Source organism: Python bivittatus, unplaced genomic scaffold, assembly GCF_059951505.1.
Source record: "Python bivittatus isolate LINGU-HERP-01145 unplaced genomic scaffold, Pbiv_v1 ctg000480_np1212, whole genome shotgun sequence".
Lineage (NCBI taxonomy): Eukaryota > Metazoa > Chordata > Lepidosauria > Squamata > Pythonidae > Python > Python bivittatus.
The window spans coordinates 48675422-48698158 of NW_028277075.1; positions in this window are offsets into that span (position 1 = coordinate 48675422).

Genomic DNA, 22737 nt, shown 5'->3' on the forward strand with positions numbered 1-22737 from the left:
TGAATGAATGAATGAATGAATGAATGAATGAATGAATAAATAAATAACCCAGTTTTCCTGCCTGCCGTCCCTTGCATTCCAAAGTCAGTGTACTGTTCTTATAACAGAGATTTTTTTTTTCTTTTCCACGGGAAGGTAGTAGCTCTTTCAAATCTATTAAACATGCCCTTCAGTCTTTTCCTCTTCAAAGCTGGCACTGAGGCATGTACACATCCTCTAATAAAATCAAACCTTTCTTTTTAAATTTTCCTTCTGCCCAGAGTAGGGAGCAGCACCTAGCCAACCTTGGTGGATCTGAACTGCTTCCATACCATTGCCACTCAAGTTCACTCAAGAGAGTGATTTATCTTGTAGCATGGCATTTCAGAATGTATACTTGCAAGAACAAGTACCATGATATTGCTTTCTACTACAACAGGAAATGTACTATTAATAACTAAAAATAACTTATCTCACCTTGCCTCATATTGTAGGAGGTACAGACAGGTAACTCCTTCTAAGATTGCACTCTAAGCAAGACGCTTCAGTGAAGGTCCTGCAGGGCGCTATGTGCCTTGCAAAAAACTAAATAACGTAACCCCATATCTCCCCAAGGACTGCTTACCCTTGGACCAAACAATACCCAGTGCACTGAATGACATAAATAATCAGCACAAGGATGTTTTGCATGTTTGTTTGTGTAGAGTATAGCCCTAAAGCAGCCTGGAGAAACTAAACACCATGGTAAGTAGGAAAAGGAACTCTTTTTCTCACTGTCATGACCGTGACAAAATCAACTCAGAAGCAGCTCTTTGGATTTAAAGAGAATTTCCCTTTGGCTCCAGCCTCATAATGTCCACGGGAGCTATTTTTCTCAGGGCATTTGACAAGTGTGAGAACATCCGTTCTATTTCCAGGAGTCTCTTCTGCCACCCTTTTTCCTGGAATATCAGGGCAAGGAGTCCCCCCTTTTTTTTTACATCCTTTTTTGCAGAGACAATTACTGCCGTGACTTATTTTATTTCCTCTGCTTGCTTGTCACATTTGTTTACCTCTCATTATCTGGGACGTCAAGCTGACAACACCGAATAGCTGTGAAAGCCTTTTTTCATTCATTTGTGCTGATTAAGAAAAGCAAGCAGCCACATGTGGGAGGGGCAGACTTAGAGCAGCAGCAGCAGCAGCAATGTAGCAATACTTAAGATCTCCTTACTATAATCTTCACTCAGTAAGGGCAGAGAATTTGCTTTCTGCTGCTTACCAGTCCAGGTGATGAGCACTACTTTCCCTCCTGAAGCCATCTCAGCTCTGACTCCTAGGACAATCTGTCTCAAAGGAATGCCTGTGCTCAAAACGTGGCATGTTCCAACTCAAGATTTGAGTAAAAAAGAGGTCTCACTTTTCCAGGAGTGCTGCCAAACCTATCTTCTACTCATGCACATGCAGAACTTCAGCAAAGGAAAGGAGAGTGACTATGTCAGTGAGGCTTGGCTGTGCAGAGGCTCCCAAAGGTATCAGGTGCTGCTTTGCTCTGGGGAGCAGCCTTGAAAGAGTGTAAGAAGTGATCCTTTGAGTTTTTGCCCATCCCCACAACTTACCATTTAAGCAAGAGGATGTCTCTATCCCTTCCTTCTTCTTGGCACTGGCACAATTAATACTGATTTATACTAATAATATTATATGTTATTGTTCTGAATTTTCTTTGATGACTTGTTTTAACTTTTTTTTTTCCTGGTCAGTTGGAGAGCATGGTATATGCAAAAAACAATATACACATAAAGCAAGATGGGCAATTCTTGACCAACAAGCTGTGTGCAGCCCCCAGCTTTCTAGCTTCCCATCAACATTCAATGTCAATGTAGCTGACCAATGGATCTGCAACTTTATTTTCAAAATGGGACATGGGAGCAGAAGATTCCTTGGAATTAATCCACTTATATTTACCTCTCCTGGTGGCTCAAAATTGCACCACTGAAATGCTGCATTTGGGTAGCTGAACATTTCTGACAAATTGTCAGCCTTCTCAGGATTTGGGGAGGACTTTTGGGATGCAGATGGGAAAGCTTTGCCTCTCAAAGATCTTCCACTCCCATTCCTACCTTTAACACATCCAAAATATCAAAAACAGATTTTAAAAAATGGTCACAACCTTCCTAGTGATGTTACTAAATCTCCAGATGTCACTAAATCTCCAAATGGTTTCCTGCAGCCTTCCAGAACAGTCAGGAAAATTTGAAGGTTGCCTATTTCTAAACTGTATGTATAAAGAGAACTGCACTGAATTTGCACACTTTGGATCATAATTAGTTTTGCCCCTTAATCCAATCCAGATTTGTTTGAACTAGCTGTTGCTGTAGTGTAATAATTGCAGTGGATCTGTCCAGAGGCCAAACTATTTAATGAGCTACCCACAGTTTCTAACTAGACACCCCTGGGAAGCGTACAAGCATAGTAGCCTTCCATTTGCTCTTCATCAATGAACAAATGACACACTGATGTGCTAAAAAGAAAAATTCTTTATCATGATTTCACTAAGTTTGAGTCCCACTTAGCTGTGATTCAAGTATTCTTTAGATGATGTGTGAAAAAAATTAAATCAAAATATATAGATTCTGAAAGAAATGTTCATTAATGGGTATAAGGAGAATCTACTTATATGAGAACTGGTTAATAATCATATGCAGTACACATTTTCAGAATGCTCCTCATGGGATGTTAGAACCAACATAATGGGGGCGGCTTGGGGTCCAGCCATAAAACCTTATTACAATTGTAGGACAATAAAGATTAAATAGATGGTGGTAAACAGTATCTCTCTACTGCCATCTATTATTTATATGGATTTCTGCTGCCCAACGTGATACTTCTAATCAAGTTTAGTTCATACTGATTGATAGTCTCTAATATCTATTGAATCCTATTTGAGGCGGGGGGGTTATCTACATTCTTGTTTTGCAGGACTCTAAACTTTGACATAACGATCCATGTGTCAAAGAGCTTCCAGAAAGTTCACTGAAAAAGAAAGTGGACTGTAACATTTTGACTTTATATCTTTATGATTGGGTTATTATTAAAATAAAAATGACTTCATTTTTCATTCCATAAAAATGTAACTTGTCCTATTAATCATAGTTATATCAAGGTTGTATTTTATCAATGTGAGGTTGCCTCAGCTTCTGTTCTTTTTCCATTCCCTTAGCAATGAAAAAGTAATGAAAACACTAATGAAAGCATAAATATCAGACCATTAAACTAACCAATCTCATGTACTAAACATCATTTATGAGAGAATATAAAACTATCCTTTTATAGTTACATGGGGTTGAGTATGTAAATAATTTACTAACAAATTTACTGTATCTGTGTCATCGTTGTAAAATATCTAATAGGGTACAGTTCTCAAGTCCTAATTCTTAGGCCAACCCTTCATAGTAGCATCCTATGTTTCACACCACTAAGAAAGAAAGAAAAAGAGCTTTCTAGTTACTATAATATAGCTGATTAGAGCATCTAGATCACTTTGAAATAAAACTTATTTCTCTACCAAAATTGCAGAATGCCTCATCATTCATTGATTTTATTATATACTTTAACAATGCACATTTATTTAATCTGATTTATAGCCTACCTTTATTTTTGTACAGCTAAAGTCTTGTACATAATGCTCTCAACAACCCAACTGTCAGGTGGATTGGGCTGAGAAAGAATGATTTATTCAAAATCACCGAGCCAGTTTCCGTGCTTAAAGGGGGACTAGAACTCACAGTGTCTCAGTTTAAAGTCTGGAACCTTAACCACTGCACCAACTAACTTTAAATAAATTAAAAATTAGGCAGTTACAACACTAACATTAACACTATAACAAATGCAAAATGGCAAACTATTAAAAAGCTCAACATGTGAGATAAGGACACTGCAACCATGTGAGGGGCCCTTAAAACTATTGTTTTCCTTCCTTCCTTCCTTCCTTCCTTCCTTCCTTCCTTCCTTCCTTCCTTCCTTCCTTCCTTCCTTCCTTCCTTCCTTCCGTCCTCTTTTCTTCTTTCCCATGCTTGCATGCATTCAATTTATTCATCACCCCAGTCACCATGGACTTTAGTATGGTTTACAAATATTAAAATAGCAATAAAAAAATAAAGAAATAAAACTTCAGTAATACATAGCAAGTAATATCAAATATTAAGCTAAATCTTGAAACAAATGTTAGAAATTCAATAAGCTGTATGCTTATTGAAATGAAATGGCCTTTCTGAAAGTGACAAAACCAAAAAGAGTCAGTCTACTTTACATACCATAAAACTCTATTTGAATATGTTCTCTGTTTAAACAGCAATTTAGTTAAGCCTCAAAAGTGCCCATCAGTAATTAATGTTTAGATAGCCAACTATACCAGCCCAGGGTTTACCTGCTCCCAGCCTTCCCCATCAAGCTAAGAATTCCAGTTTAAATTATATTTCTACACTGATAAATATACGTAGCATTTGAATATGCAGATTTTATGCAAGCTTATATCCCTTTTTATCCTTTTGGATAAAGTATTTCCTCTTTCTTTGGCTATACCTAAATAGCCAACCTACAAAACAGGCAAAGGAATGTTTTTGGCAGAGGAGGAAATATTTCATCCTCTATACAGCCACACAGAGACCCCCTTCTTGAATCCTAGGCAATATGCCTTGGAAACAGACCAAAATATTTTGAATGCCTCTTTTTCTCTATGGTGCACTGTTCAACATGTTTGGAGTTTGGGTCTGTATGGAACGTACCGCATTTTGATCCATTAAAACACAGCCAACTTGAAATATCCTGAATAAAGCCGTTTGCCCCAAACAGCTAACAAACACGTTTTCCATTTTGTACATAGTCTTCATGTTGATTAAAGTTTACATGAATTTTATTTAAAATGGTTCACTTCTTTTTTCCATCCCACTTTAGTGATGCTCATGCATAGTATAAAGCACAGCAGAGAGACAAAGGAGCTTATCAGGACAGTATCTGTGAAAATGTCCTGCACGTACACAATAAGGATTTGAGATAGAATCAGATGTTATCTGCCCACTCAGGCTTGTCAGCCGTATCTAGTATCTCTGTTAGTTCTGGCTTTTTGCCCTTGCAATGTTCCCATTTTCATCTTCAATTTGAACAGTCTTGCCTTTCTTTGATTTTTTTTAATCACTATATTTATGCTTTAATCACTATTTTTCCTTCTGATCTTCAGCTGTCATTGGACCAAGTTATGCTAGCAAAAATGATGGTTCTGTCCCAAGATAGACTTTTCCAGCACAATGCCACATCATCAGTTGATGGAGAAAAATAAATCCTTAACCTGATGACAGCATGGTTGTCTCAATTCAGGGCACTAGTTCTTACTTATTCAGGTCAAAAGGAGGGCTGGGATCTCTCAGAAATGGCTTTTTTCTCCATGAATATACCTGAAATTTATATTCATCATTGGCAGGAGCTATCACATCACCCAACACTTAGGGAAACTATACTGGTACGGAAGAAAGAGAGGGTTTTTTTCTGCAGTCATCTACTATTTCACCAGTTCTGAACACCCTTCCAGAAAGACAAAATTATTTCAGTCGGATCCCTGCACTGAGCAGGAAGTTGAACCCAGTGCCCTAAATCACCCTATATAACTCTATGATTCTATTTTTTTGTACTTTGGAAGGGCAACAATCCAGCCTTTAATGCAGAGTTAATGCTTGATCTCTAATTATATGCTTCTCTTTTTATAACTACTTTCTGGTATGTCATTTCTGTTGCTTTTTTATATCATTTTTGATGGTCTAAGCCTTATTACTATGTGAAGTGTATTTTAATTCAAGTGCCTACTAGACAGTAGGGACCCTTCAAAATGCAGTGAGGTAGGTAAATAAATGATCTAGTCAACAGAAATGACTCTATCTTATAAGCTCCTATTTTTAAAATGAGAATCAGACATTGGAGCTATCTTCAGAAGCTCTAAAAGCATCCTTTCTTAGAGGTTAGTCTAGAACTATTTATTTAATTCAATTTAAATTAAATTAAATCATTTTCAAAATAAAAATAACATATATCCCAGATTTTCCCTGGTAGTTCAAGCTGGTATTCAGGTGGGCCTTCCCTTCTTTTATTCCCCACAGGAGCATATGCGATAAGATGGTGTGAGAGAATGACCATCTCAGACACAGCTAGTAAGCTCTGTAACTGAGAGCGACTTGAACTTGGATCTCCCCAGGCCGTAGCTAACGCTTCATTAATCAGTCCACTATGATTGTATCGGCGGATATTTAAGAACTATTTAAATATATTTAAATTTATAAAAGACTAAACAATTAAATTTAGTAATATTTCATAGGTGGGCAAACCATGGTCAAAGAGCTGCATTTGGCCCCCTCAAGCCTTACTTGGGCCTTCTAGTACCTAAGACTGTACCAAAAAATACAGTGGTAAGGCAGCCAAATTTCAGTGATGCAAATTATTATTTTTTATATATAGTTTTAAAGTAGAGAATAGGACAGGTTTGTTTCTGGGTGGTCTCCCACACCCATCTGCATGCTTTAAAAACAGCCAAATGTTCCTAAAAGAGGCAATACATTTGGCCACACCTATCACCTTCTGTTGATGTCTTGATGTCTGATTCTGTGGTCTTCTTGGCCCTTCACAATGTCAAGAGGATGAACTGCAGCCTTCAAAATTTCAAAAGTTGTCCACTCTGACCACAGAACCTAATTGCACAAGCTTTTTTGGGGACATAGGCCTTATATGCATCTTGAAAAACATGTTGGGGAGCAGGTGCCTGGTACAAGTACTGTAGATGTGAATAAAATAGAAAGTGGGCAGATCCTGAGTTAAGCTTTTTAAAAAATTAAACCCTCTCCATTCCTAAATCCATTTATTCTCTCCTCCCTAAAACCATTAGATTTCATTTTAACTTATTTAAAATAGGCAGCAGCTGGGGAAATCACTGGTGATCAAAGAGTGGTCTTCCAGGCATACCAGAGAGAATCAGTCTTGGATCTGCTCACATAAGAAGACATTCTCCCTATGGAATCCATATAACATGAACCTTCTTGGCATTGCACTGATCCTTGTCCTCCCTTTCATGGTATCTTGATTCTGTTACCAGGCCCCTGCTAATTTGCCAGCAGTTGATTATCTTTTGAAGGTTTTGCCTCCAGAAAAGCATATTTTGGATAAATCGCTATTCATATACATGTTACCTACAACTATTGGCAATGTAACAAACTGTAATTGGGTGTATATTTAATTGGGAACCCACAATCATACAATGGGCCAAAGACCTTTTTAGGCAAAATGGTTTTCAGGTTATTCCAGAATAAGAGAAGGATGGGGCTAAACACACCTCCAGGACAGTATATTCCAGAGTATGGGGTCTATTATAGAAATAATCTGCTAGCTGACCCACACCCACTTTACATCTCATTGAGGTGGGACCTTCAGTAGCCCCTCTTGACAAGGTGGTCTTTGACACTTTTTGCTTGATTGTTGCATTTGATGCTTTACTCTTCATGAACATTTGGTATACATATTTGCAAGAGCGTGCCTCATTGGCTGCAGTTCACACAATATGTTAACCCTAAGCCTGTTTTAACAAAACACAATTGCTGTGCTCATGCTATGCCCAAAGAAACAACAAAATGTTATTCTGGCTTAATATGGAGATTCAGATGTCCTTGACCCTGTTGGCCTTCAGGAAAGTGGTGAAGACCTGGCTTTTCCCCCAAGCACTGAGGCAGGATGTTGATGGAACCGGTATAGAGCGGTTGGTAGATAAATACAAGTTTTATTGGGACTTCAATGTCGTTTACTGTTTAAAATGGTCTTTTTTAGTGTACTGTGTTTTTATTTTGTTCACTGCCCAGAGTACCTTCTGGTAGATGGCCAGTTATACAGGTTTGTTGAATTAATTAATTAATTAATTAATTAACTAATGATGGCCAGGTTTGCACAACATACTAAGTCAGTGACTTGGATTCCTCAACATGTTGAATTGTTTGGACATAGCATGTGGACAAGTATAAACATAGCAACTGGGTTTTGTTAGCCCAGGTTTGGGTTTTAGAATGCTGTGTGAGCCCAGACATTATATTTTGAATTACAAAACTTCACTGGCCTTCATGGTAGCATTCTGAATTTTAGGGCACCTGCATTTTACCAATTCTCCTTGTCTATAGCATGTCTTATCCCTTATTATTTTCCAACCCTTAGAAGCAATTTTCAGGGAAAAATAGAATGGTATTGAAGCTAGTGGGATTCAATGACACCCTACCTAGAGCAAACAAGAAATGTTTCCCTTCCCCATAGAGTCATAATGCGATACAATCCATCACTTGTCTTAAAAATTCATTTCACTATAATGGACCTGAACACCAGAAATTCTCTAAATATTGTAGCTACCTTAGACCATTTCTCTGCAATTTTATATTCAGCCTTACACTGGGGATACTTAATTCTCTGCACCCCTTGCACTTTTCATCTTTAGAAGAAGATAGATTGCTCTAACAGATAGTGAGAATTTCATACAATACTGGAGATTGTTCTAGCAGATGGCATGGTGGTACTCCCACATATTTTTTTTTCAAAATAAAGGGAAATATTAATAAAGAAAGATGGCCAGAGTGCTCTCAAAGGATTAGATACACTCACCTGATTAGCTCCAATTAGTAACCCATTCCTCAAATTTTTCTCGTATAAGTTATTATCAAATAATACTGGTAATATTTCTTTAGTACCTTTCGTTCCCTGAAAGTTTGTAGTCATCAGTCATGCACATTTTAACAGCTTTCTGAGACCCAAACACAGGGAAAACATAATAAAATGTTTCATTTAATAAGTTTCCAATCTCTAAATAATATTGTGCTATTATTTGAAAAAAAATGCTTGCAAAAATTAACAGAAAATAAACTACAATAATTGTAAAAACCACAGCTTGAAACACTGTAATGTATATCAGAGACATATATTACAGAATATAAATCTGTCTCACCTTTTCACCTCACTCCTCCAAAGGGTAACTCAAGGCTGTTGAGAAGCAGAGCTAAAAGTTCCTCATGTATAGCCACTAATAAATTAGCTGATACATTTTAATTGAAGGGCAATTGTCCCTTGACGAAAATAACTTCAGTCCTACCAAGCCAGATTTTGCATGCTGTAAATTTATTTGAGCTTCTTTCCCTTTATGGATGTGGCTATAATGTCATAATATGTGCAGTTACAGTGGGATAGCTTGTTTTGAGCAATGTGACTTCCGCTTACATGACTTTTATGCAACATAAAATCTCCTACATGGGGACATGACATAATATGACATCTTGTGATGGAATGGAATTATGAAGGCCAGGCTCAGGGAGAAAAACATTTTCTTACATCTCCTGAGGAGTGTGGGAGATACAAGAGGATGAGACTGGCACCTCCCTGAGGAATTCACAATGTTGTGGCTGGCATTACTTGGGAGCTGGGGTTTCAGTCTGGGAAGATTCTTGCTAGAGGTTGTAGCTAATAAACATAGCTGGACTGAATTTACATGGTCTCTTGGAGTTCCTTGGGCTAGGCCTGACATCAATCTCTCATGCTGCTCAGGAGATGTAAGAAAATGTTTTTCTCCCTGAGCCTGGCCTTCATAATTCCATTCCATCACACATCTGTATATCTTTCTCCCAGAGAGTTTAAGAGAAGATGGACTGTATATGCTATTCTGGAAGATCTTCTAGGATTACCTTCTGCCACACCATTGAGCACCAGGTCCTGGATAGCTCCTCAGTCTAATGCATTCTATATTGTCATCTAAAGCACAAAGGTGCATGAGTTTAATTCCCAGTAGAAAGTCTGAATCCTATTGAATAACACCTGGCTACCAATGTCTGACCAGTCCCAAATAAAAATAAATTGGTCGTGTAGTGCCTCCCTTCTGATAGTCAATATAACAAAAGGAACCAGGGTATCTGAATTAAAATCCTTAAGAGAAAAGGTAAAAGAAGCTCAGTTTGCTAACGATGAAGGTAACACAGTTTACCCCAGTGTTAGTTTCCAAAGCTAGGAAATGTTTTTAAAAACCTTCATTTACAAACTAGCAAATACCGTAATTTTAGTATTAAAATGTTGAGTCATTTTATATTTATCTCTATAAAGGAAAGGGAATCATTTATCTATCTATCTATCTATCTATCTATCTATCTATCTATCCATCCATCCATCCATCCATCCATCCATCCATCCATCCTTCCATCCATCCATCCATCCATCCATCCATCCATCCATCCATCCATCCATCCATCCATCCCTAGCTCTTTAGGTCGAAGAGACTTCAGGGCAACTGTTCTAAATGGCATGAAAGGAGGACTGTAGAAAGAAGAGGAAATTGGCAAAATATGTTTCCCCAATTTCTTCCTCCAGCAAGAGTCTCAGTAATGAAAACAGAATGTGTGAAAAAGATGAAAGTCTACAGCTCTGTTTTGAGGTAATCTAGAAGAGTGAAGGTTATAGCTGACATTGTTCAAGTGGTGAAAGAGTGCATTCACACCTTGCAGAAAACCCTTCAAATAGCACCCCAGTTCTACTGAAAGCAAGCAAAGAGGTGTTAAGTTTTTTAAAAGAAGCCTCGAATGCCATTACTGTGTCTTCCAATAGCTCATTATATTTTCCTCTCCCTTTTTCACTCCCAAGCCTCTGTAGAAAAAGCAGCACCTGTTTTAAAATGTGCCTGCAATAGTAACACAGCACCAATTCCCTCACTGTTTCCTTTCTACATATTTCTCATTCCTTCCAAAATTAAAGTACAACCAGGAGCTGTGCTTCTGAACAGAGTTTGTACTGCAGTTTTCAGTTTTGCATTTGCCACTGTGTAAAGAATAATCCAGGAAAGAATAAGCAGGAGAAGGGTGAGTTTATCTGGCAAGATGCTTAAAAAACAAGATGGGGAATAACCAAGATGATAATCTTTCTCTATTTCTTCTCCCTGGCACATTAAAATGCTGATTATGTCATCCATGGCAAATAGGCTGGGGATAAATGACCTTTTCAGAATAGTGGGGGCAATCATTTTTTTTGTTCCTAAGTGTAAACACATATAATAACACACAGCATATTTATGCATTCAGCCACTGACTCTGACCTGAGAGTGCCTTTGAATTTCTGGGTTAATTCTTACCCATCTCCTGTTCCCATAATATTTTCAAAATTTCTTAAGTATGAGTGAGATAGGCCACTCTTTAGACAAGCTATGCTGGTTCAATTTCATCAAGGCATGTTCTTCTACATATTTAATGTTGTAATTTCTGTATTGTATTTTCTACCAGTTTACTGGAATAGAAATTAATCTTTAAAAAACATAAATTAATTGGATATCTTTAAAAAAATACATTTCACATTGGCTGTATTTTTTTCTGGCATGGAAGCTAATTTTAATTATAAATTGCATCATACATAGATTGGATACTCATCATGCTGTTCCCTTTCAGGGTATATAACATGAAAGTGCAGAAAGATAGCAAGTATTAGTAAGATAAAGAAATTACAGGCATAGAAGAAAAGAAATAGAGCTAAATCCAGTTTACATCAACAGCATTCACTAGGCCTATCTGTATCTTTTTATCCTTGTAAACCATCCTTGCTTCCATTCATGTCCATATATTACTTACAATGTTGTTTTTTGAACAGATAGCATGTTCTTTGAACTTCTTACCAATCTCATCAATTCTATGCAACCGCAACCTTCTTGGTCTTCATACTGAACATTCACTTTTCTTTCATATGTTTACTTTGCAATTCAATCTTTGTTTATTCCATCAATATGACTAAAGCACCCAAGATACTATTTCCATACTGATTATTCATTTTTTAATCAACCCAGGTTCATTCAGCAGTGATTCATTCTTAATCCTATGCTTTTGTTTAACACACACATTTAAGCAACCCTTTTCTACTGAATTCAATTTGCTTTTATGTTCTTCTGACATAGCCAGGGCTCCCTTCTATATAACAAAGTGGGGAGAATCATGCTCCTATATGCAGCCTTTTTTGCTCTTTTTTTTTTTATATAAACATTAATTCTTCACAACAGACCACATTCTACCTACTACCTTTCTACCAGCATTTGTAGAACTTAAGCATTCTGCATCCTTTTATTCATCTTAAGTAAACATTCTACCAAGGCAAAATTTACAAATTCATCTATTTAATCTAATTTTTTACCATTTAGTTATACCTTCCATCATCCACTTCATTTTCCTTGCCAACATAATTACTCCATGCTCCTTGTTGCATCATATCCATCTAACATTCACTGCAAAACAGTCAGATTCTATATATAGAATTCTCAGTATAAAGAGAAAGCTAAAAGTACAAGAAAGGAAAACAAATAAAACTAAAATAGAAAAGAAAGAAAAAAATATATTAAAAAATAGCTTCCAATCTTCTTTACAGCAGTTATAAATACAATTATAAAATTACTTCTTTCTGTAAAATTACAACATGTCTCTCTTCTCTCTATAATCTATCCTGTCTAATCATCAAAACCATAAATCATAAGTCCAATTTTTTTTTCACAAAAAGTCCATAAGGGGGTCCCAGTCAGCAATAAATGTAGATATTGTCTTTTTTTCTGATCAAAGAAGTCAATTTGGCCATCTCAGTGAGTTCTATCATCTTCACCCACCATTCCTCCATTGTATTGCTGAGTCTTTCCATCTTTATGCACATAGTAATCTTGCTGCAGTTATCATATACAAAAACAAAGTTCCATGACTTTTTTCCAACTGTTTGTCCATCAGTCCCAAAGGAAAGACCTCGGGTCCAATTTTATATTAGTCTTTAAAATCCTCTGAATCTGTGCATGTATTTGAATCCAAAATTTTCTACCTTTTTTACACATCCACCGAGCGTGATAAAATGTCCCTTCTTGTTGTTCACATTTTCAACATGTATTTGCAGTGCCTTTATACATTCTAGATAATTTCTCTGGTGACATATACCAATGGTACCTCATTTTATAAACATTATTTTTAAGATTATAACAGTGTAAATTTCAATCTTTTCAACCACACATTTTCCCATTGTTCCATGATTATATTATAACCAAAAATGTTAACCCACTTTATCATACATTCTTTCACTTGTTCTTCTTCTGTTTCAAATTTCAGTGCAAGTTTATACATTGTAGCAATTATATGTTCATAATTTATACATAATTCCATTTCAAATTCAGTCTTTGGGGCATAAATTCCCAATATCAGAGTGTTAGTCCCATGCAAATTAACTTCTACCCCAACAAATCTTCCATGGTCATCAGTCAATACAAGTTCTGGTTTTGGTTGGGATTAATATACAAAACAACTCCATTTCTTCTTTTAGGTCCTGCTGAAATAAATTCTTCAGCCAAATTTTTATAAATCATATATTTTATGTCCTTTTTTCTAGTCTATGTCTCTTGTATACAAATTATATTTTGTTTTAATTTTTTGAAATAATATTAAAAAAAATCTCTTGAGGAGCATTTGCTCCATTTATATTCCATGTTAAACATCTGTAATCTACGATCAAGCCAAAAATTTAGAAAAGTCAATACCTGTAGCACCTAGTTCAGTATTATCCTTTTTAGTTTCCTGTTGCACCTGCTGAAGTTTTTATGTCCTCTCATCTGATACCTCCATTTGAAACTCCTCCAATTCCTCTTTAAATTTTGAGGTAAATCTGGTATAATTCCTCTCTCTGCAGGTTGCTGTAGCAATCCTCTCCTCCCCTCTGCTATTTTGCTCACTTTTCTGGTGGCTACCATTGTAATATTGTAATCCAAAAGGGAAAGTGTCTCAATTACATGGGAAAGAATAAAAGGCAAACTTCCCCCCTCCTTTTTTTTTTCTTTTTCTGTTTTATCTTCCTGTGTCCTTAATACTGTTGTGCCAAATGGCACTCCATAGCCACAGTCAGCATCACAGTCTGGTTCATATTATCTTTGTCTTCTGTTTTGTAAAATCCACCAATTGTCTGCTCTCTTTAATAGTAAACAAAAAACATTCCCACAAAGGTCTATTTCATTTGTCTATTTTAATTCCAATTTATTTAAAAGCACTTTCACCCAAAATAAATATATCTTTCAAATAAAAATACTATCTTCTTTATCTGTTTTAAACTTTCTTACAACCACTCCTTGTTAAGCTTTTTGCTAAAGTTTTTAAATCTTTAAAACTCTTTTTTCCTCCTTTTTAGCCCAGAAAGAATGTGAACTAAATTCCAAGTGGAATTCTCCTATCCTACCACTCAGAAAATCTCTCTTTAGCTGTAAATTAATTACATCCAAAAGTGTTTAAGAAAGGGAAGCTTGTGCAAACTTTGTGTCCGTATAGGCTACATTACGGCTGTGAATGTGATGGAATGTATCTACAAGGAGGAGAGTGATGTGGGGGTGCATTCCAGGAGTGGGGAGGTGGCAAGAGGCAGCATAGTCCACAGGAGGAGTGTGGGAAGTGAAAGAGGTTCAGAATAGCCACTCCCTTGAATCTCACAGGGAATGTCCACTAGTTGCTGTAGTATAGTTTAGTTTGGCAAGATCCTGTCTATAAGGTGTAAACTAATAAAGAAATGGTACTGGACTGGACTGGACTTTTTCATCGTTGTTCTTGGGTTGGGCCTGACAGGCTATGAGCTTTGTTGAAGTCCCTCAACTCCCAGCTGCTCAGCTCATGAGTTGACAGCAAAAACCTCAGTTCCTGCAGTCTACTCATAAGGAGCAGCTGTCTGGAGTGCAAGTGGGTGATCTCACACTCCTTTATCTGAAAGACTGCACCAGCCAGAATTCACCATCTGGCTGCCGATCTCCACCACAATACCTGCTCCTTCAGGGATGCCAAGTTTGCTCTAGATCCTCACCCAGAAGCCAGATTCTCAACTAACAACATAGCTACATTTAAAAGTATACACACATTATTGAATGTTTCCAGCTAACACTCCTCTAATGTCACCCCAAGAAAAATAATTTTATGTGAAAGTCCTGAAGTCAAAATGCTTTCAGACTTCATAAGTAGATGCTATCTAATGCCCAAGAACACATTCATGTGTCATGGGTCAGCTATGTCTGAAACCTTTATTGTTGCCTGTTTCATGGGCAAAAACTCTGTGCCATTTCTGATAATGTTAAACTTCTAACAGTCCTAGAAATCATGGTTAATGAGCAATGGTGATAGGACTTTTAGTTCAATGGGATACCTACCTGTGATATACAGCACATCTTTTAATTCCATGTGCTAAATTTTGCCTTCTTGACTTCCAATATTAGCTAACAAACTCAAATTGCATACGTTGCCTTTCTCTGTCACACACTGAGCTAGCTGTAATAAGATTTCATTTTGGCTTAGCACAATATGTGAATTCAGTTACTGGGTTTTGTAAATCTTGGCACACAGCTTATTGTTATGCATGAACCAAGCCAATGTGGCTTTTTAACAATCATGATTAAACAAACCATGTGAACTTAGCCATTATGTCTTCTTTGCATAGACTTTTTGATGTAATGTCATGAACTATTTGAGAGGTTTCCCATCTAGCATCAGTCCTGGAGTTTGATTTATCAAATTTTTAAACATGAGTTGGGGAGGGGAGAGAGAAGTCTTTGTGAAGCTGATTTAAGTAATGAATTATTTATGTGGAAATGTCTGACTATTTACATATACATTCTAATGATTGCTTTTAACTGTTATGGGGCATTTTGGTAATAGAGGCTTTGTTTTAATTGTGATCTTCAATTGGAATGCAGTAAATTATTGTATTAAATTCTTGATGTTGCCTCTAGCTGTAGGCTTATGTAAAATCAACTACTACTAGTAGTACTACTACCTACATATGTTAGTTATCAAATATTATTCCTTCCTTAGCAGGATGGCACAAACTAAGATGAGGAACCCACTTGCCTAAAATTCTCTGTTACCAATCAATTAAAAATTCAGGCAAATAGAAATTATTAAGAAGTAATAGGTGCTATAGAATTTTCATCCTTTACCCACTCCACCCCGCCATGGTGTTTAGAAGTAAATGCATAAACTTTCCACTACACATCTGGAAGTCTAGACTTTGGAGAAGCTTAAGCTACAATACATGTTCCATCGGTGATCCTTGATGAGCATCTGAAACAATACTTCATTTGTGTTGTAGAATATGCATTTGCACATACAAATGTATATGTGCTTGTACCATGGCACAGTTATTCCAGTTAGTAAGTTCAAAACTCTGTAGATTCTTCTTGTTTTACATTTTTTAAAGAAACAAAAAACAATTCTTCATAATTAAAGAGTAGTAGTGACATTTCTGCCCTCATGCTGTTTAGGAAGGGTGAAAAAAAAAGCCTGTTCTTTATCTAAACAAAACAACACAACGCTGATTGAGCATTGAGGTTTTTCCACTTGTTCAGGTATGGAGAAACAAGTGAGTAGAGGAAAGGAATTGTGGCATATGTTTGTCTGTCTGTCTGTCTCTCTCTCTCTCTCTCTATCATCATCTATATTTTTATCTATACAGAGAGAGACACACACACAACAGCCTTCACACAAACATCCATGCACAGTCATTCTACACTCAAATAACTGTAAACAGCTCTACATTCTAAATTTAATGCTTGCAAAGTGCACATAGATTTTCAAGCAACAAAAACATATGCAAATTCTAATAGATTGCAAAATTGAGAAATAGGGTCAGAACTTGTTTTCAGAGGCCTCATTTTCAGAGGCCTTCATATTTTCAATCTTGTCTTCTAAACTTCTATATTTTAATATGATATACAGTGCTCAGAACATCAGCTTGCCTGTAAAGAGGAGAAGAGGTTGTTGCCTACATCTATAGTATTTAAATTATAATTTATTTAGTTTATTGGGGAAAACAATCTGACCTTAGGAAGAGAGGGTTTTTTTGTTGGATTTCTTTTTTTAATGACAAAAAAGGTTGTTACCTGATAAAGAACACAGAACTGAAACATCACTTCTGATCACAGATTCTATTTCTAGCTTTTTTCCCATTAACACCTTTCCTTCTAATTAGACTTTGCCAAGTACCTAAAAACAAAAAATAAACAAAAAATAAACAAGATGCTAAGTTGGTGAAATTTTCTGCAGGAGATGCTTCACTTGTCCTTAGCTTTTTCTATCTTCTATGTTCATTTACACAGCTTTATCTTCTGCTATTCAAAGATTTGGTGGCAGGCACTGAATTAAGCAAGGACTTAATTTCTGCTCAAAGCATTCACCACTCCCACCACCCTCATCTATCTCAAGAGTTATTATTTTTAGAAACTGTTTTTAAAGACAAAAAGTGGGCTAGAAATGTATAAATATGTAAATCTCTAGTGTAAAACTATTGTTAGAACACACATTCTCTTGAGTGTGTGCAACTTCATCTGCGCATATATTTAGTTGAGTAGAGAATCTGCAGCTTGTGTATCTGACCATTTTGCACATTACACTGTGAGAAGAGAGGAACACATCAAAGCCTTGTTCACATTATCTTCACATTGTGGAATCCACTGTAATGACAGCCCTTTTTGTACCAAAAAAACAAGCATGAGAAACCAGAAACTACATAAGAAGCTCATGTGGACAAGCCCTTCAAAGTTGCCATTCCATGAAGTGGCCATTCCTTCAAATGAGTTTGCTCATATATACAAAATGTGTTCCAGGGAACAAACTACAGCATATGTACCTGTTTCATTGTTTATATCACCCAGTAGTGATGGATGAAAATGCCTCCCTTGTCTTTACCTAGTAAGACCTTATGGAAATGGGTACATTCTTCACTGAGATTAAGAATACTAGAACAAGGGAGAAGGTGAAATAGCTACATTTCATACATCCAGTTAGAACTCCTTGAGAATGTAGAGATATGCAATTGCCATCAACTCTAGGGCCATACCAAGCATTGTGCAGCATGGTGAGGACCATGATCTAAAAGAGATGTAGTGAGTTTAACCCTTTAAAAAATCCAAACTCACATAATGAAAACAAATGGCCTAAATACCATCTTTGGCCTAAATACCATCTACCTTCTTTTTAAGAGTTCCAAGTGTTATAAAAATAACATGGGGAATCCATATATGTTCCCTTGGATCATATTTTCTGCTTTGTGACTTAATCTTAAAAGTATGGCAGTGAATTTGAGGAATTCTAATCATGCTTGTGGTTGTCAATTGCCATTGTTACCTTTTCTGTCAGGCTTTTCTTTTTTAATAGTCTGTGGCAGAACAAGCAGAACTTAATTTTGATTTTTACTGATCAAATAAAAGACAATTAAGACAAGCATAGGCTTTCTGCAGTTTGCTTTACTGAAACTTCTAGACAAACTAACTGGAAGAATCTGCAAGAATTACAGCATATACAGGTTATATATGCTGTTAGTTATCTTGAGTAATATTGAAATAGTAAGTATTGAGCAACAACACTAGAATGCAGGCATGCTCAATCAATCAATCAATCATAATAAAAATAATCCAATACAGTATAATAATGTTTTGCATGTTGGAAGTAGTATATTAATTACAGCCAGTACAAATGACTAAGAATTACATTGACATCGTTTTGAATACAAACTATATTAAAAAAATGTCTTCTTGAAATGTTAAAAAAGAACATGGAGGAAAGTATAACTGACAGATTTGTTTGGTTCTACTTGTAAGTAACCATTCACCAAATTATAGGCAGACCCAACAGGGCCTCAATGTTGACTTAAATTCTTAGGTAAGTTCTCATGGAACAAGCTGGTTTTGAAAATAAGCTGGTCCAATGCTATTTACAGCTTTAAGTCAAATTCAGCACCTTGAATTGGGACAACTGATAAATTGTATATTCTCTCATTTAAGTTTCAAATTCCATTTTTGAAATTCCATGTTTAACTTTACTATTGGAGCTGAAAATAATTGGAAATATATTTCAAGACCACATTAAAAATTAATTTATCAAATTCCGTACCTTTTTCAGAGCTCATTTTCTAATCTATACATGGGTCACATATATCCAACAGTAACCTCAAAAGATTCCTAATTTCAGGGAACTGAACATAAAAGTTTATTATAAACATTTGCATATCAAATAAATATGTTACAACAAAATTCACCTAATGCAATATAAACAAGCTCTAACGTCTGTTTTAGCAATACATTTTAATTATCAGGCTGTGAGAGCTGGACCATAAAGAAGGCTGAGTGCCGAAGAATTGATGCCTTGGAACTGTGGTGCTGGAGAAGACTCTTGAGAGTCCCCTGGACTGCTAGGAGGTCAAACCAGTCAATCTTAAAGGAAATCAACCCTGATTGCTCATTGGAAGGATCGATAATGAAGCTCAAGCTCAGATACTTTGGTCACCTAATGCGAAGAGAGATCTCTTTGGAGAAGACCCTGATGCTGGGAAAGATTGAAGGCAAAAGGAGAAGAGGACGGCAGAGGGGAGATGGTTAGATAGCATCACTGAAGCAATGAGCATGAAACTGAGCAAACTCAGGGAGGCAGTGAAGGACAGGAAGGCCTGGTGTGATACGTTTCATGGGATCACGAAGAGTCGGACACGACTTAACGACTAACCCCCCCAAAAAAAGCCTCGAGATAGATCAGTGATACCTTCTGTCTTAAAATTTGACTTACTAAAACTATTTTCCTACAAGATAACGCAAAGAAATATAGTTACCACTGAAATGAAGAGAGAGAAAAAATAATAAACCAAATGTTCTGTAGTTAAAGTTAGTTGGTTAAATCAATAATTCCTGTCCTCGTTTCAGTTAGCAAAACTAAAGTAACCACCCAAGTGGAACTTTAAAAATTAAGCATGTGCCATAATCAGAGTCTGAAATGTTGGAAAACTAATTTATCTCTATATCACATACAGTAATGATCACAAAATGAGCCATTATTCTTGCTGCTGTGAATGCTGTATAAATGGATTATTCTCAATTAACTCCATTTTACAAAGGCAGAAAATATGCTAAGTTCCCAAGGTGTAGTTCAGTGAAGTTGTACTAATTTTAAAAAGTTACATCACTATAACAGTGAGCACACAGGACACATTTCAAATGCATTAAATATTTTTTAAAGGTATAACGATAGAAGTTGTCATGACAACTGCTATTCATTCCACTCCTTTTTGCATTTCTTGCTTTATATGGAAAAAAAGACAAAGATATTCTCAAGCTTGGGCAGAACAATGGTATTTAATTCCTGGAGATTTCTGAGAAATCCAATATCCTGGACAGTTTCTGGCTATAGAACAGCAGGAGAAAAGAAGAAGGGGTAAGGTGGTGTTTGAACCAGTGGGAAAGAATAAATCTGCTCCAACTCTATCTAAGGAGGGTTTCCAAATAATCCTATGCTCTCTGAGATGTCTCCTGGAAAAATAGGATTGCAACCTGAATTTATTTTTTATTTTATTTTTTCATCTTTCTACTGCATATTCCTCTAACCCAAGTCTGTTCACAAAATGCAACAGAATCAGAACAGCAATTCAAACAACATAACACCATAATCCACAGTATTTTGCCTATATTTCTCAAATGGAGTATTCAGTTAAACTTAAAGAATTCCAATAAATATTATATTTGAGCAGAAAGTGAAAATGAAGGAGAAGTGTTGCAACTAGTTGAACATCAGACAATTCCATTTTTCCTCTGCAACAAACCCAGATATCTACTTTGCCACCACACCTTCACCAATGGACCATCACAGGCGCTAACATATACACAAAATTAGAGGCACCTTCACATGTTCTTTCTTTACTGTAATATATGCCATCAACTGCCAGCAATGTCCCTTTGGATTCTACATAGGACAAACAGGCCAAACTTTGCACAAAAAAATGACTGGATGCAAGTTTGACATCAGGAGTCAAGACAAGGACAGTGTAATATCAGACAGTTTCAACCTCCCAGGAGACTGTATTTCAAATTTCAAAAATAGCCATTTTGGGAAAAGGAAACTTGATCAGCACAATGGAATGAGAGATTGCTGAACTCACATCAAAAGATTTCAGGCTATCTCAGAAGGTCTCAACAAATACAATGAATGTTTAACACATTACAGTTGTTAATTGATAAGGTAATCTGTCTCACATATAACCTACATTTGCATAACCTACCTGCTCCCCTCCCTTTCTCCCCCACCCTGCCCCATCCCAACATAAATCCTACATCAATCTAGCTATTTCACAGTGAGGCATAGTTTTTGGTGGCTTATGCCTTTTAATAAAAGTGGTTAGTCTGAAAAGGTGCTGTCAGACTCCTGATATTTGGTTACCATAGGCTAACATGGCTTTCTTCCTACAGCATTGTTCCTCCTAGTGATAGGAAGTCATTCTTTGCAGGGAAGGATTGTTGCTGAGTGATAGCGCACATAGTCTGCGTCAGCTGAAAGCAATCCAACCCTATATCAGAACAGTTGCCACCAATCATATTGTACCCACTGTTCAATTTTCTTCGCTGGAATTCAGCTTTTTTCAAAGCATTGTTTCTAATTTTTATGGCTGACTACAGTTCACTACTTCCAGAATATATTACATTTACTGTATTTATTTCCTCAAGTATATCACCAATGAATCCACATGTAATGGCAGTCCTGCCAAGTTGTTGAGGTAACATAAATTGGGTTTGGGTGAGATACCTGAACCATTTGAATTAGAATCTGAATGGCACAGCAAAAATAAATAGCTACATGTCAGGCAGTAAAATATATTGAAATCATACTTCTTCCCCTGATATTCGGTGGTATATACTATTACCTTGTTTTTATGCCTTTTGAAAACCAACTATTTTCTGTGTGAATGGTGGCAACAGATCTCCTCCTATCTATCTATCTATCTATCTATCTATCTATCTATCTATCTATCTATCTATCTATCTATCTATCTATTATTAAACTTGTATGCCGCCCATCTCCCCCAACTGGTGTCTCCTATCCATTTGTAATGTTTACCTCTGATGACTTATATTCTCTATTTTTGCTGCTTTGTTTTTAAATTTGATTGCAAACTGCTATGAGATCATTTATACAACATGGTATAAAATATGTTAATAAAATGAATATGTATGTATATTTTTATAAAGTAAACTGTAACATAAATCAAACAATTTCCAATCAATTTTAGCCTAAATAAACCTATGGAGATACGTGTTAGTATCCTCACATTCTAATAGTTCAGTGTTATATTGGTAATTCTATGTGTTCCAAGCTTGTTTTGGTTACTGGAAGCCTGGTTGATAGAATAAGTCATGTCAGACTAAACTTCTCTCTGTTTCTTTACAGAATTATCAACTGGTAGATTGTGGAAATTTTTAGATATAGTAAATCTTGATTTCAATGAAGCATTCAGACAAGTTTCTATGATGTTTTTATCCGAGTTAGCCAAATAGGGATTGAAGACTGCTATTGTTAAGTGAATCTACATCTTCTCTGAAGGACTTGAACATTAATCAAGCTGGAGGGATGTATCAATGGAGAGTGTCAGTGTTCTTCCTAGGTCCTGCACACTTTAACTTCTCACCTTTTTTGTTTGACATGGATGACCAAAAACTGTATGCCAGATCAAAAGTTGAACCGGAATTATTACTAAACACTACTCAGCAGTACAATTTATATTTAATAAATGTGCAGAACTTAAGAAAGGGAAATCTCTTCTACAATTTTTCCCCTTAATGGCTCATTCCTTCCTTCCTTATCCCCAAGGTCATTTGTTCACATAGCCATTTCAAGAGACAGTAATGTCGAAAACAAGGAATTGGACAAGATGACATAATATTGAGAT